This window comes from Aulonocara stuartgranti (assembly GCF_965226115.1).
Source record: "Aulonocara stuartgranti genome assembly, chromosome: 23".
NCBI lineage: Eukaryota > Metazoa > Chordata > Actinopteri > Cichliformes > Cichlidae > Aulonocara > Aulonocara stuartgranti.
The window spans coordinates 29,959,874-29,973,230 of NC_138958.1; the positions used below are offsets into that span (position 1 = coordinate 29,959,874).

Below are 13,357 nucleotides of genomic sequence, written 5' to 3' on the forward strand. Positions count from 1 at the left end.
CAGAAACGTCTTATTGGAGAGGGATCGAGTGTTGATCAAAGCCATAGATAAGGTGAGATCAGTAGCTGTCATCGGGGTTGATATGCGGGTGAGTGGGCGTAGGTTAGAGTTTGTAGCACCAAATCTGCGGATCCGTGGCTGTAGGAGAGCCGATAACCGAGGACCCGGAACGGAAACAGCGAGCGACGGACCCGGAGAGTCACGCAGGAAGGGAGCAAACACCAGGCGTGGGCCGGAGATGGCAGAGAGTCACCTACCAGAGGAGAACGCCGCCGCCGGCATGGCGAGGAGTGAGCCAGATGACCGAGGGAGGCGCAGGCCAAGAAGCGGGCCTACCGGTAAAGCCGGAGCAACAGCAGGCGGAGTTTGAGAGACGGTTTTCACCCAGGGTCCTCTGGGCTGGAGTGAGCCCCTCACCGCAGCAGAGTAGCAGAAACCCATCTGAGCGAGGGGAGGATCAGCCAGGCAGGAGAGTGATAGAAATGCCTTTGTGCGAGCCAGGAGACCACTTCGCTTCCCTCGTCTTCTCCAACGTTTTTTCCGGTGTAGCTTGGGAGGGAGGAACCAGGTGCGACGTAGGTAAGGTGGAATACCATCGAACAGTGGAGGCACACCGCTTGTTTGTCCATCAAAGACAGAGGACAAAGGTGCTGACACTGCTGAGTCTCGAATAATAAAGAGAGTTTGCCGGTCATAAGTCCGGAGCGAGTTGATTTCCACAGTTAAGGCAAAGAACAGCAAACAAAAAACCAAAAAACAGGAGGAGGAGTGACGGCGAGCCGAACATACTGGCGCCATCTTGTCACCTTTTTAAACGGTAACTGTAACGAAATACAGTTACTCATATTTTGTATTTTAAATACGTAACGGCGGTACATGTATTCCGTTACTCCCCAACACTGGTAACATATTATTTAAAGAGTCCATAAGCAAACAATTGCTGTGTTAACACATCAGTTTATATTTTGTAATATAATGAATTTAATAATGCTGTATTAAGAAAAGAATAGTTATTAATAAACATTATCCTTACTTGCTTGTTATATTGACTGTTTAAACAATATATTTGAAGTCTGCAGTTTAGAATTTCACTGGGAAATTGTTCTCTGTTTTTCTTGTGCTAAAAATCTGAATTCTTTTTAAAATTTGTTGAACTCCAGCTTGAATCCATTTTGCACCTGTCACAAGCCTTTCTTCAAAGCCAGGAAAACAGCAAGGAACAAACATTTCTGGCAGCTTCTGACCATGAAAAGTTCAGGTCTGGCTGACTCCTTTGAGCTGACAGCATCATCTAACAGTGCTCCGGATTTTTCTGGGTACCATAATTCTGTTGTAAACAACTTTTTCATAAGGAAGATCAAGGGCCTGTGTTGCTAAGCAGGTTAAGCTTTTCCCTTACCTTTCCTTATCAGCAATGCCCCTAAGTGGTCACACTTAGGTGGCTATCATCTCTGTAATCAACCCAGGGCTTTTACTTTTATTATGTGCTTGTTCATGTTAAAGAGGTTGGGCAGTATATAAGCAATGACAAATACAGGAAGGTATACTAGTGGCTTACAAATGAAGACAAAAATGCAAGATAGTATTAGATAAGGTTAAATGCACAGCGTGACAAAGATTACACAAAGGATTGAGCAGAGTGTAAGTGCCCATATGGAAAAGAAATAGTAAAAACATATATGATTTGCTCATGAAAGTGGCCACTTGCATGAGTAAATCATATATAAATCATATAAGGCTTACATGATTTACTCATGAAAGTGGCCACTTTCTCATTACTTTCATATATTTTTTTAGTAAGTATATAAAACATACAAGTTTCATCATATAATTTTTCAAGGGATCTTATATGTGTTTTCACTCCTGTATGCTTTTCATACAAGTTTCATACAAGACAGGTAAAAACTTTATAAGATTTATATATATCTTTTCCATATGGGTGTGCTTGATATATGTGCAGATGTACTCTATGAACTTCTATGCTGGAAAAGCGCTGTATAGAGAAAGTAACTTTAAAGCTATTAGAGAAACTAGTAAAAGATTTATAATAAATAAATGAATGCAAGCTGTGCAGGATAATTGACTAAGTCAACCATTAGGACACAGGAACTTTGACTGTAATTATGATTTTGTATTGTTTGTACTGGTGTTTAGTAGAGGTGGGAATCACCATACATCCCACGATACGATCTTATCACAATACTTAACGCACGATACGATATTATTGCAATTTTTAAAAATATTTTGCGATATTCAGATTCTGTACATAAAGGTAAACTTTATCAATATTCATTTTATCTAATATCAAAGTCTCACACTCAGTCTTTCTCTCATTTCAGTCAGTTTTATTGTTGACAAACTTGAACGGTTTGTATTACAGACTAGTCCAACTTAACTGAATGCAACCATCTGGTACAATTATAGCTATTCTGAACTATGCAATTTATGAAAACTATGCAGCCCATTCAGCAACTGAAGAATTTGAAAGTAAATTAAAACAAAATATAATTTTACATTAAATAAAAAAGTTTTAAACTTAATTAAAATAAAACATGTCTTAAATTAAAATAAGTAAACTGTCATGTTTATTGCTGCCAAAAAAAAGTTAAATACATTTGGACAGTGAAGGAATGTCAGGATTCTTGCTCAGAAAAAGGATCAACATGCTCTGAAGTCAGAGCGTGTTCCAGTCCACAAAAACTTTTTTTGTAACAAAATATCGATTTCTGCTGTCCCTGTATCGATACATTATTAGCAAACAAAATATCACGATACTACACAGTATCGATTTTTTCCCCCACCCCTAGTGTTTAGAGATGTTGGTTAATTTTTTCATCTGCAACCCTGGTGTTTTGACATCAGGTTAAAAACAAATGTTGAACTTAAAATGGCAAGCTATGAGATCAACAAATACCTTTCATGTTTAAAAACTATATCAATATACAGTCATTAACACATTTATTAGACCACCTAATAAGGTGTATTAGGTGGTCACAGTATTGATAAGTACCATTTCCTGAATGTTTCTGTAATTGTTGTTGTCATCCTTAAATTTTTCTTTTTCTTTTTTTACAAAAAGCTGAAAAAAACAACAACTGTATAGTCCATAATTACGTTTGGATTAGTAGTAGTAATTAGTAGTTATTTATTTGCCTTTCTTTTTTTTTTACTAGATTTAGTGATTGAATACTATACTTGATTAATACTTGATTAATTTCCGACTTCTCAGAGAAGTTCAAGGTGCTGGCTAAAAAGTGTGAATTTGGTTCAGGGAATTTAGTCAGTTGTTTTGGGAGACAACGACAATGATCTTAGGCACTCCTGAAAATGGAAGCCCCTCTTACCTGCAGACCCAGATCAATGAGCTCTTCCAAGAGTGGTGAAACTGATTGATGGGAATGACGGGGGATTTGTGAATGATGATCTCAGGCTTACTCCAGAGCAGCAACAACAGGTGTCATGCAGCATTGCTGCAATATCATGGAGTGCTTAGTCACACTTACAAATGTACATGATGACTGTGTCACTTACAGGAGTGAACTTCATCTCCATCACTTCCCTCTTCACTTCCTCTGTAAACAAACACACAATTATGTACTTGGTGCACAAACATTATTCACCAACACTCGTTGCTGGTAGTCATTAAAGTCCCGTGGGCTCTTTTCACTTGTACTTCCTCAGTCTCATAGATTTCCAGTGCTAATAATCGTTAGAATTGATGTTTCCCTTCTAAGCCTCTAATGATGTTTTTAGTATTTATGGTTACAGACAGCCAGGCAAGCTGATTCATAATAGTTTCTCCCTGCCACTTTATTGGCATGGCGTTTCTCACATTCGCATCAGTAAATTAATTTTGACCCGCTGATGCCATATATCACAGCAAACCACTGCACGCTGTCTCTCCGTGACCAGGTTTTCTTAAGTTGTTGGCGTAAAGAATGGTTTATCGATCCTCCCTGCTGACGCTTTAATAAGTGCTTTGCATAACAAGTGTTTTACTGCGGGATAAATCGCGTGGCCTGCTGGCACCTGTCAAATGCACAGGCACACACACATATGCAGACACAAAGGGAGCACATAGCATAGGTGGATGAAGAGACAGAGAAGTTTCTGATACTCGTCCATAATTGGCTTTTTTAAGGCATGTCAGTGTGAGCGTAAACAAGAGTTATTTTTAGCTCATAAAAAGTGAGCTAAGTAGTCATTCAGCAAAAACCATGGCAGAATGATTCATATCAGGTTTCATCCACTTAAATAATGTCTTGCCTCTTGCTAGCAAGCAAGCCTACACCAGCAGATCTGTTAGGAGCAGGAGGAATTCAATCAGGGAGATCCATGTGCCGGTGCGGGGGCCCGTGAGTGAGATCGATGGTTTGAGAAGCGGGTCGCGAAGGGGGCAGCTCCCTGGGTGCACTGTTTTATCCCCGTCCTGTTGCCACTTCTGTTTAGGGGGTGCGACTCAGAGTGGAGGGGACAGTAAGGGTGGCCAAAATCACCGCTGCATCCAGGTCCCAGAGGGACAATCCAGCCCAGGCCTACCACAATAATATCATTTTATGTCAGCCATGAGTGAAAGTTTCTCCAACTTGGGGAGGGCTGATTGATGGCTGCTGTAAATCAATGTTGAGAGTGCTGCATGGGGGTTTTTATAGCCAGGGAAAATGTTGTGGGTTGTAACTCACCAGTGTCTTCACCCAACATCTATGTTTTTACATACATTTTTACCATTCAAGAAGTCTTAACCAGAAATACACATCAGCTGCCATCAGCTATTAAGGTTACTTAGCCCAAACCTTAACTGTATTTAACTTCAGCACAATCTTGCCCTTCATTTACCATATCACAGTTTTCATAGTGCATAGTTCCAAGTTGAATAGATACCTAGTTTGCAAATGACCTGATGTTTTTGAGCAGCAGGAGCAAATGTAGTCACCACAGCAGACTATTTCTTTAAATGCACATCCTCACTTAACCCCTGTCTGTATCTACGGTGCTGCACATTTAGAAATGTTTGCACTATTCTCTCTTTTTCAGATGTTGATGATGATGATGTTTCAGATTATCAGACAAAATATGGTAGAATACGGGTTGCCTTTCTATACTATGAGAGAATGGTAACCAAATACGTGCAAAATGCAGTTTTTAAACTGCATTTTGCAGTTTAAAAACTGCATTTAATCATTTCTTTACAGAATTTTTTACATTTAGCCACATGAAGGTTTTCCAAGGTGGAAAATGTGGTTTGATAGCCATTCAGATAGCCATTTGATAGACAGAAGAGATGATGGTACCATCAATAATACCAGGTTGTTTTTCCCGCTTAATAAATGAAATCATAATTTTAAAACTGCATTTTACTCATCTTTGTTTAATATTAACAACTTATTTGATCATCTGAAACATGTAAGTGTGACAATATGCAAAAAACACTTTTTCATAGGGCTGTATAGCTAACTGTGGTACCCATCAGGCTATGAGATTAAATATGTGATGTTTCTTCTCTGGGTTTAACTAGCATTGCTGACGAATGTTAACTGCAAGTGAGCAATAAGAAATTAAAGCATCATTGTGAAGTCCAAAAGGAGAACTTGATTGAGTGATCCATACCAAAGCTTTGTAACAATGCAGAGCATGCTCTTGATGTGATCACAAACCCCAAGAGAAAAGCAAAAGGGGGGGGGGGGGGAATCAAAGGCTTTGATTATCGTGTTTATAGAACCATCTGTGAAGTCTAGACTAAAAAAGGAGCGTTATAAATAATCTATCAGGCTCAAAGAAGCAGACAGAGAAAAACATGACTGACAAGATACAACAAAATGAGAGAAAATAACAAAATGCATAGTATTAGGAATATTGGGAAAATTGACAGTGTGTCTGTACGTGTGTTTTCTGAGAGACAGTCTAGGCCAAAGTTATGCCAGTTAGATGTCTGTGTGTCTTCAAAGAGAAAGGAAAAACTGAGGCATTATAAGGGCAAAAGCTGTTACCAGGCCTAGAGCTACTGATCCAATTAGAAGATGTGTGTGTTGTTATTACTGTTATTATAAAACATGTAATATGTCATTTGGAAACACTAAGCAGCAAACAAAGACAGGTGTAATTTCTGTGAGGAAGCTGTGAAGTCAAGGTGTGATTTCAGGGACATTTCTATCTTTAAAATGCGAGAAACAAAAGATAGGGAACATTAAAAGCATCCATCCATTCATCCACAATAGCGTATAGAGAACCATAATGACATATAGCTTTTTTGACTTTTTCACCCCTCAAAATTAATTTCCTTATGATCTACCAAATGCTTTAATTTTGGATTAAAATATCTCCCTTTGCCGTTACTGTAGCTTACTGCAAGTTCTGCATGCATGTCCATTTCACAATTTAGAGTCGCAAATCGTGGACATGTTGGATCGGCGTGCTGGTTACATGTTTTGCTGTGATACTGGGTAGACGAGAGCCTGATGTTCGGCTATAACAGGGGTCAGCAACGTTTAACACCCAAAGAGCCAGTTGGACCCGGTTTCCACGCAAAAGAAAACACTGGGAGCCGCAAATACTTTTTGACATCTAAAATGAAGATAACACTGTATATGTTGGTTTTTTTACCTTTATGCTTTGTGTGAACAACTAAAGTAAGTAAGTAAGTAAAGTTTATTTATTAAGCGCTTTTAACAGACAGGCAGTCACAAAGCGCTGTACACAAAGATTAAAATAAACAATACAATCAATATAAAAGATCAAATGTAAATAATGTAAAGAATATAAAATACGTAGATCAACAAAAGGCTTGTTTGAACAGAAACGTTTTTAACTGCTTTTTAAAAGAATCCACAGAGCAACTAAGGTGTGTTGCTTATGAAATCCATGAAGTGCTACAGAGAAAATTACATTTTATTTATGTAATTAACACATTTTGAACTCTTAAAGAAATATAACAAAAGGAAAGACACCCAGCTGAACTAAAATGATCCATGTAGCAAACAAAAACTGTTGTGAGCCGCCTCCCTCATATAGCCTTTGGGCTTTTGGAGCCTTGACCTGACTTTTAAAAAATAATTGGAAAAAAAGCACTATGCTGCTAAAAAAAATAAATAAAAATAGATATTTGCAAAATTCTGCCTAAATATGTATTTTACCTGGTTAATGTGTGTGGTGGGGGGTGGTCTGCAGCGCCGCTGCAGGTGCGGCGGACGCACCTCAGCGGCACCCGCAATCACGCCTCGCCTTAAAGTCTGTGCTCTCTCTGCTGTTGTGTTGTCGGGCTGTGAGCTGCAAAGCTACAGCCGGCTGTGTGCGTACAGCAACCATGTGTGAAAAGTGGTCAATAAAGAGATGCTGAAATGTAACGATGTTTCATGGAAACATCGTCGGGTCTGCCGTGGTATGTTTACAATGGGACTGCTGCTCCTAAACCTCTGCGCACAGCGTCTGCAAATCGGGGCTGTACGAAGTCACTTTCATTTTTACACAGGACTGTAAGCTGTCATCTGTGAGGCGTGAGCAGTGTTTGTCTTTAACATAGTTCACAGTGGAGAACAGCTGCTGACATAATGTGGATCCGAAGATCCATAATTGGCCTACCTGGGGTTGAAAGTCTCGATAAATGCACGGCGTTTCGGCGGGTACACCGGCTTCCGCGAGTGTGACGCTTATTTTGAGCAATGAAAAATAATAAAATATAATTTTAATTTTATATTTCAATATCACAATAATCTTCCAATTTAGAACTAAACACAAATAAAATACACTTCAACTAAATACTTCTAATTTATTTTCCCAAACCACCCGGAGCCGCAGTATAAGGACAAAAGAGCCGCATGCGGCTACATAGCTGCAGGTTGCCGACCCCTGGTTTAGGCGTTAAAAACGTCTTGGTTCTGCTTAGAAAAAAATCAAGGTTTTGTGTTAAAATACAATAGCTAGTTCTTGTAGCTTCTTGGTTGCCATGGTGATGTGTCCCTGCTTCTTTTGGTCAAAATACTGCTGCAGACCCATGCTGCCAGTCATGAAAAAAAAAAAAAACTTGACCTACACCATACTTGATGCAGATAGATAAGAAATAAACCAACAATAACAAATATTTACCAAATATATGTTTCAGTCTTGGTTTTATCTGTCTGCCAACAATTTAATCACACTCAAGTACAATTGAAAACAGTTGAGAACATTTAAGCCTGTGCTGTAAGCATAGACTGTATGACAGTTAGTTATTGGTTTGCACATCTTCACCATCGCTCTATTAATGCCAGTTTATCCAATGAGTGGTTAAGACTTGCTTATGAAGGCCAAATATATAATGCATTTTTTGAAATTGTTCTTAAAACGGTCCTTGAAAAGCAATGAGTGTGATTTTTAAAATGGTGCAGGAACCCCAGGGTAGATAGCGGTCGCTGTTGCCTTTCTCATTTGTTCGTTTTGTTTTCACACACATTATTTCTTTTACGAATGTGTTTACACAGCAAAAACACACGTGAAAGACTGCTGAAAAGCAGATTCACACATTCCCAGAATTTATGTCGTGTGCAGTTTTGGCTTTAAAGAGCAGTGCTGTGCTACCAAATGTGAGACACTGGCAAATCAATCTGCAATATAATCCATAATGCTGTGCTGCAGATTAATGGTAGAGACTTAGCAGGTGAAAACAAGCTCAACATGGTTTTCAGCCCCATCAGATCTTGACTCTCTCGAAGCTTTATTGATCTCATTTCCTTTTTCAGCTAGCTTGTTTTATTGCAGTACTGCTTTTTTCCCCTCCCTGAACCTTTAATTCAGCTCCAGATGAGCTCTGACAGGGCCAGAGATCGCCTGTCTGGTAGTGTTGTGTGTGAAAAGCAAACAATGGTGTAAATTCTGCCCTCCCGTCTTCAGGTCATTCATCTGCATGTGGCAGTTTCCCTATTTTTCAGACACTGTGCTCTCTTTCTTCGTCTCCATCAGCTCTTTTCATCTGGAACAAAATGTTTGCCACAGCCTCATTGACGAAATCCTTTTTTCTGTTGTTTTTTTTGTGTGTCCAAGTGGTTTAAAAAATAGCTGGTAATTGTTTAACTTCTTCTTTAATGTGGTATTGTTCTGCACGATAAACCTGAAGGGAAGTGCATCCGCCAAATGTGTAGGAGAGATGCGTACTGTAGGAAAGCTATTAAACTAGCTGTTGTCAGCAAATGTAGGGATGAATGTAAGCGTGATGGCTCTGTAGTTGCATCTTCAAGGTTTTTACCAACCAATGTACTGTAAAAAAAAGCCTGCAGAAAATGGATACCTAGAGTACACTATTTACTGACACAGTGCAGCAGGTATAATGCTCTGTGGTAGCAATGAGCATCAGTTGTAGCTTCATTCCAGGCGACTGTAAACACTGAACCAGGCTTTTTCTTTCTAGCCTGCAAACTTTATAGTTATTTTCTTTATTGAATCAGTAATTATGTTATGTTATGAGATATCTAATTCTTACGAGACTTCTTGATTTTAGGACTACAAATGATTCAAACTGTTATTCAGTGCAGTTTTTGGTTCATACCCTAAGGAAAGATCTGCTTTATCCCTTCCCCTGCCCAAATTGTAATGACAAAACTTGATTTAACATAACAACGAGACCAGATTCTCTTCTTAAATTTGACTACTTTTGTGTCTGTCAGCCCAGTCTCATATTAGGACCATAAAACGTCCTCTTGACATAACAGTAAGATCCAAAAGAAAACTTGATTGGCCTGTAAATGAGCCCGCATGGAGTCTCAGCTCTGTGGATTATCTGTTCTTAGAGATGTCTAACTTGAAAAGTCTAGATATAAACTGCAGTTTCACATTAATGTAATCAGTACGTTCAGCACATATTATACTTTTTGGTGCACGTCTATTGAAATTTTTATTTTAATTATGATTTTCTGCTTCATGGTGGCTTCACGTTAACTTTCTAATGTGCGCTTTCTCACAATTTCTCAAATTGCTTCCTGATATTATTAGATCAGTGTTGTGCACTTTAGTAAGATTTCGTAATTAGATACAGTTACTTCTTTGGAAAGTAACTAAATGACTTTATAATGGTGAAAGTAATTAGGGAATTTAGCATTACATTTAAAACTCATTTAAATATATACACTTCAGTTCTCTTATGAAGGAAGATATAACTGAGACTTTTTGTGTTGTATATAGCTACAGGGGGCGAGCTGATGACCGAACTGTTAACCGTTTCTGTAAAACTTAATAAACAAATAAATTATGTCCTGTGGTCTTTTACTTCAGTGGAAAACATCATGGACAAGAAACTGCAGTGTTACACTTTCTGAGAGTATGTGGGAGTCCTCTTAGTTCGTAAATCTCTTATATACTTATAAGTATCTGTGTTTTCTTGCTATGTTTTTTCAAATAGACTATATAAACTAGGACATCCAAGTCTCAAGTAAAGCAAAATGGTTGTCGCTTGACTTTGTGTTTTTTTTTGTTTTTGTTTTTTTTTAATATTTCATCTCAAAAAACTAGAATGTCATTCAAAAAGTACATTTTGTAACTCAATTCACAAATGTAACCTTTCAGATGTTCCATGTTGATTACATGTAAAATTATGGCTCAAAATCAACAGCTCATCAATCAAAAAAGGAAGAATGTCAAACGTCTGGAAAGTATCTTCATTTATATTACTCTAAATAACTGATTGGGGCTCCTTTAACATGGGCGCTGGTGAGGGGTCACTGTAGCTGTGGTTGCTTTGATAGTAGCATTTATCTTGTTTGTATTATTAGGTCACGTGTTTCTCATCTTCCTCTTCACAATGCATTCACCTCAGGGAAGTTAGCTACCCAATCAAGCACAGGATCATGATAGTCAGCAAACCATTTGGTAGTAGTTTGGGCACTGTGGCAGTTAGAAAAGGAAATTGGCATCCCCATAAAACTCCAAAATGTGCTGGCAGATGGCTGCTTAGACTTTGGACTTGATAAAACACAGTGGGCCAACCAGCACCACCACCACCGTGAGCTCACATGTCACCCCAAATCATCACAGGCAGTGGAAAATTCACACTGGACTTCAAACAGGTTGGATTCTGTGCCTCTCTGCTCTTTCTACAGACTCTGGGACCTTGATTTCCAAATGAAATGCAAAAAGTCCTTTCATCTGAACGAGCGCTATGGACCACTGAGCAGCAGTCCACTTATTTTTTCTCTTCAGCTCAGGTAAGACTCTTCTGATGTTGTCTCTGGTTCAGGAGTTGATTGATATTTGTAATGCAACAGTTGCAGCCCATTTCCTGAAGACTTCTCTGCGTGATGGCTCATGATGGACTGACATCAGCTGAATCTGCTCCTTGTAAAGCTCTCCCGAGTTCTTGAATGAACATTCCTCCATTATTAAATGCTGTGGTCATCCCTCTGGTTTGTGCATCTTTTCCTACTTTTCTAATCCAACTTTGATAGAGAACTTTTCTTTTCTTCTACCACCATCTGCGGTTCCCTGTGGACGGCCCTGATAATACTCATCTGGATACCTTTCGTGTTAACATCTCTACTCCATAATTGTGGTTGCTTATACTGAATAAGCTAGTTATAGCCAATGGTAATTTACTTCAATTCACAATGAAATACTGTAACATACCACATTTTTACATCCTTAAGTAATGTATGTAAAGTTTTAGTTCATGGCACTCTTAATTTTTTTAAAAAATGCACAATGTTGTATTTAGTTGTATTTGTTGTATTTAAGGCAACATATACATGCCTTATGTTAAGAAACACTTTGAGGTAATAAAAGCAATAAAAGACTGATTTTTTTTTCCCTGTTTGCAGGTGTTAGCGTAAAGAGTGGACATGCCAAACAAAGGTCAGGGTTTGTAGAATCACAGATTAAAGACTTTAGCTAAAATGTTATGCTTGTTCTGCCATCGTCTATTGTTGGTCTATTGAGTTCACAGTACAGCTGCTCATATTTTGTTTACCTTCATTTTGCATTAGCAAATGACTGAGGTTTGGTTAATAGGAGCTGCAAGTACACACATTATTGTCGCCTCCTTTTTGTGCGCAGAGGTTTTTAAAGACAAACTCTCTTTCAAGACAAAGACAGGTCATTACCACACTCTGATTCAGATGTAAAAGCTCTGAACAAAAATAGGAGCCATTATGATACTGTGGCAATTTAACCAATTTCATGTTGTTTCTCTCCGTCTTTCACAGATGCACAGGTTATTGTGCTTAGACCCACACAGATACACACAGGCACGTGCACTCACCCACACCGAGCCATAATCTTTCTTACTGCATCTAGCGATATGAGGAAAACTGACTTTTCCACATCAAGACCGAGTGGGGGGAGGAAAGGCATTATCAGCACCAGAAAAAGATAAGAGTTACGTCAGTAGGCTAGGAGTCTTGTGTAAAAATCCAAAGGTCACCCGAGCTTGACTTCACACCGGCAGACATGGAGACACTGAAGGTCAAAGAGAATGAAGGAGTAATCCATTCACAAGGATGACAACCAACACCTACAGTTTCACTCTGATCCATTTCCTTGCAGACACACTGTGCTTTTTCCCTCAGGAGGTATATTTCTCTCAGATTGTTTATCCTTTTGTGCTTTTCTTTATGCCAGAAAATACGTAGGGATTGTTTTGTATAGGTAGAGAGGAAAAATTACAACTACCGGTAGTACCCACCAAGACAGGTGACCAAGACAACGAGAAGCAGCAACAGTAATTAAAAAGACACCTGAGGCTGAGCATTGAACCCTGGTCATATCAAGAAGAATATTAATTCTACTGGGGCAGCGTGGATAAGTGGGGCCCCTGGGCGCTGCACACTCCGAATATAATCACGAAGACACTGCCTTCGATAATGTAATAAAATATACAATATAACACTGAGCTGTGAAATGTATGTAAACAACCCAGCAGCAAAGACAATCATGAGGATGAAAATTGTAGATGATGCAGATTATCAATTCACGAGATATCTGTTTCAGTGAAAATTGAAATGTGATCAAATCTTGCACAAAAAAAAAAAAAAGAAATCCTATCCATCCAATTTCTGCTCAACAACCGAAAAGAAAAAAAAACAGTTCCTGAAACACTATGTTTGTTGTAAAATAATATAATAATGTTATTATCCGGTTGTTCAGTGATGACACGACGAATCCTACTTCCGGGCCTAAAGTAGTCTGCGTTTAATATGGCTTTTGTGTTGTTAACATGTTTAATGTTATGTATTTTCTTCTATTTGATCTCAAAAAGCTCCTAAAACAGTCAGTGATCCCTGTTGACCTTCCTCGGCTTTTATTACCACTAGTCATTTATTTAAGCTCAGTCTTTAAAACCTTAGGATGTAACTACAGCCCAGCCCATGCAGCAGTATATGAATGACTAACCTCGTATTGTGGA

General features: G+C 38.7%; 1 long non-coding RNA gene across 1 annotated transcript in view; it reads right to left on the bottom strand.

Moving 5' to 3' along the window:
* LOC309701212 overlaps nt 1–13,357 on the bottom strand; it is a 74,193-nt gene extending 60,836 nt beyond the window's left edge. Inside the window, exon 1 of the long non-coding RNA XR_014274915.1 lies at nt 13,345–13,357. This is a non-coding gene — a long non-coding RNA (uncharacterized lncRNA). The remainder of the gene's footprint in view (nt 1–13,344) is intronic.